Here is a 4,020-nt window from a genome sequence, read left to right as displayed (position 1 = left end):
AAGAGCAGTCGGGTGCTCTTACCCACTGAGCCATCTCACCAGCCCAAATTTTTATTTTTAATGATGGTTTTTAAACGTTTTAACCTCTCTTGTAGCCTATCAGTCATCAGAGGCAATGGGAAAGAAAGGGTATGGGGGAAGTGGACCTGTTTAGAACTCCCATCAGGTTGTCTGGAAATGGCCAGTTCAGTTCACAGGGCAGCAGCTCCATTCACTCGGACATGCGTTACAGGTGCAGCCCAGTATGGTAAAATCTGGTTAGTAACAGCAGTGTCACGACCTAGAAGAGACAGCCCGGCCTCAGGCTCAGCTTGAGTCAGCAGGAGGAACCAGCAGGAACACCAGGAGAAGTTCTCAGCTGTGCCTCTCTCAGGGAAGGGAAGATCAGCAAAGACGGGAGACCCACAAGCATTGCACAGCTAGCTGTACCAGCAAGCCAAGCTCTGTCTCCACCACTCCGTGGAGTCCTATTTATACCCTCCAAACATCACGTGTCCTCCACATGCCTTGTCTCCCTGCACGAGTCTTGCCTCAGCACATAAATAAAATCAGCTGGAGTCCTAGGAGTCCCGACAAATGGAGCTCAATTGCTTAATGTAAGGCAGACCAATGCATGCATGTTGTTAGCAAAGAATCTTTTTATCACGTGTCCTTCCACATGTCTGCTTCAGCTAAACATTGCTTTATGAATCTTTCTTAGTCTTTCACCTATGTCCACACTTTAGCTAAACATTTCTTCATGTGTTTGACCCAGCAAAATACCATCCAACCAACTTTCCACCTCTGAATCCTTTGTGGCACCCTGCTGCAGCCTCTGAATCCTGGGTCCAGGTCCCCCAGGGCCTCCAGCTGCACCAGAGTCACCCATCATTTGTTGTTTTCCAAAGAAGCAGCTCACTATTCTCAACCTTAATTACTAGTGTTAACTCTGAGATCACACATTACTTTACACAATCATGTATAGTTTACAGAATGGCTACAAAGTGATTAAAGAAGCTACAGTTCCAAGAGGGCTTACAGCAGGCAGAGGCAGGGAGTTTATAAGGCTGCAAAGAGAACCACTGTAGTTAGTTAGACAAGGCATTAACAAATACCTGTATAACCCAGTCAGAAGTGGTTCAAGGCCGAGGCAAGCTGAGCTGAGATACAGGACTGAATCCAGTCCCGTGGCGGTGTGGGCTGTGCCAAGCAAGGGGACCAACTAGACCTTGGATGCCATTTGTTGATTCCATGAGGTATGCACTAGAGCGGAAGTTACAGGAAGCTGTGAACTGACAGTAAGCTGCCAGGTGGGTGCTGCTAACTGAACCCAGTCCTCTGGAAGAGCAGCCAGTGCCTTCAACCACTGAGCCAGCTCTTTAGACCCACACCTTTGTGTTTGTTTGTTATGTTTGTGGGTGTTTTGCTTGCTGTGTGTCTGTGCACTGCATGCATGCTGTTGCTAACAAAGGCCAGAAGAGGGCAAGGTTACCCTGGAATTGGAGCCACCAATTAATTAATTAATTTCTCTCTCTCTCTCTCTTCTTTCTTTCTTCCTTCCTTCCTTCCTTCCTTTCTTTCTTTCTTTCTTTCTTTCTTTCTTTCTTTCTTTTTTTTTAAGCTCCCTGATTCATGATTGTCTTTGTTCTGTCACCCTAAAAACCTCATAAATGGTTACCACACCAGAACATAGTATTTGGAGTAATCTAAATCTATGTTTCTAGGCCATGGTCAGTCATATTTGGCTCCAGAATAAACTATCTCTCATTCTCTTTGCAGTGCGAGCTGTATTGTGTGGATGAAAGCATTCCCTGAAATCTGCATGCAAAAACTTTGAGTTACACACACACACACATACACACTCGCGCACACACACACATATGTGTATATATACATGTATATTTAATTTTATTGGATATTTTCTTTATTTACATTTCTAATGTTTTCCCCTTTTCAGGTCTCCCCTTCAGAAATCCCCCTATCCTATCCCCGCTCCACCTGCCTCTATGAGGGTGTTCCCCCAGAACTCCCATCTTCCTACCCTGGCATTCCCCTACACTGGGGCATTGAACACTCTCAGGCCCAAGGGCCTCTCCTCCCACTGATGTCCAACAAAGCCATCCTCTGCCACATATGTGGCCAGCACCATGGGTTCCTCCATGTGTACTCTTTGGTTGGTAGTCCAGTCCCCAAGAGCTCCTGGGGGCTGGCCTGTTGACACTGTTGCTTCCTCCATGGGACTGCAGACCCCCTCAGCTCCTTCAGTATCTTCTCCAACTCCTCCATTGGGGACCCCCACGCTCAGTCCAATGGTTGATTGCAAGCATCCACCTCTGAATTTGTCAGGCTCTGGCAGAGCCTCTCAGGAGACAGCCTTATCAGGCTTCCATCAGCAGGCTCTTCCTGGCGTCCACAATAGCGTTCCGTTCGGGTTTGGTGGCTCTATGTGGGATGGATCCCCAGGTGGGGCAGTCTCTGGATGGCCTTTCCTTCAGTCTCTGCTCCACCCTTTGTCTCCATATTTCCTCCTGTATCTTGTTATACACATATGTTTTAAAAACCGAGTTTTTGTTTTCATTTTTCTCAGAGTCCCGCTTTTTTTGTACAGCTAGGTGGTAGTGCAGACCGGGATTCACCTCATAGGTCAGCCCTGCTGTGAGTCAAGCGTGTCCTGCTGAGTGACAGGGATCGACAGGGATAGAAAGGAGGAGCCAAAGGCAAAAGGTACAGTGTGAGTATGTTTTTAAATAAGGAAGTGATAAAACTGATATTTAAAGGTGACTAAATATGGAAGGCAAAAGAAATGATAAAAACAGTTAAATGTATTAAAAACAATGGTGAGATGTATTAAATGTATTAAAAAAATGGTGAGATGGCTCAGCAGTTCAGAGCACTGACTGCCCTTCTAAAGGTCCTGAGTTCAAATCCCAGCAACCACATGGTGGCTCACAACTATCGGTAATGAAATCTGACGCCCTCGTCTGGTGTGTCTGAAGACAGCTATAGTGTACTTACATATAATAATAAATAAAATCTTAAAAAAAAAAAAAAACAACCGAGGAGGCAAAGGAATAAAATATAAGTCACAATAAAAGTTGTATTACATTTATTTATTATCTGTGTTGTGTGCGTAGGTACCACAGTGAATATGAGGGGGATCAGAAGACAATTGGCAGAGCTTAGAGTGGGCTCAGGGGTCAGGCTTGGCAGCGTGCACCTTTACCCACTAAGGTGTCTCCCCTGCTCAAGAGGACACAATCTAAACACAAGGGGAAAATTAAAAACTAAACATTCATTCATTCCAGCACTATTGCCGCAAGTATGACATTGCATCAGGCACTAAGGATATGCAAATGAGCAGGGTACGGTTCCTCCCTTAAGGAGCATGCGCATACCCTGGGAGCGAGGCACTAGGCAAGTCTGCAGAAGTGAACAACATGCCAGTGGTAAGGGAGAAGTAGAGGGTGCTGGGTGATTAGCTGGGTTTTAGAACTCAGGGAAACTTTGTCTGAGAAATAAGTCAAACAGAAATAAGAACTTCCAGTACTAAAACATAAGAAGGCAAATGAAGGGGTTGGGGAGGTGGCTCGTGGTTCAAATCATCAGAGTTCAATTCCCAGCATCCACATGACAGCTCACGACTGTCTGTAACTCCAGTCCCAAGGGACCGATGGCCTCTTCTGGTCTCCTGGGGCATAGGTAAGGCACACAGATACGCATGCAGGAAAAACGCCTATATACATAAAAATAAAAATGCGTGAAAGAAGGTAAAGGAGAACATTCAGGTGGAATGAGACACTGTTTTTCAGTGGAGTGGATTAGCTGTGGCCAGCCTGCATCCTCACCTACAGTCACCAATGAGTCTGAACAAAATACAGGAAGCATGAGTGTCTGAGGCAGAGGAGACGGGCAGAGTTACCAAGAATCAGGAAGAGCAAGACTCCAGCCCTGGAGACGCTTGGAGATGGGAGCTGACTTTGCTAGCTCACCCCAGGCATTGTAACCCTGGAACTTTACTGCACAGGGCTTTGTGGCAATCTG

At 46.1% G+C, this 4,020-nt stretch overlaps 1 pseudogene; it reads right to left on the bottom strand.

Moving 5' to 3' along the window:
• LOC110311302 overlaps nucleotides 1-868 on the bottom strand; it is a 1,937-nt pseudogene extending 1,069 nt beyond the window's left edge.
• Nucleotides 869-4,020: the final 3,152 nt, after the last annotated feature.

The sequence above is a fragment of the Mus caroli genome, chromosome 16 (genome assembly GCF_900094665.2).
Source record: "Mus caroli chromosome 16, CAROLI_EIJ_v1.1, whole genome shotgun sequence".
In the NCBI taxonomy this organism is placed as follows: Eukaryota; Metazoa; Chordata; class Mammalia; order Rodentia; family Muridae; genus Mus; species Mus caroli.
The sequence above is the reverse complement of the archived record's forward strand: the minus strand, read 5'-3'. Positions and strand labels throughout refer to the sequence as shown.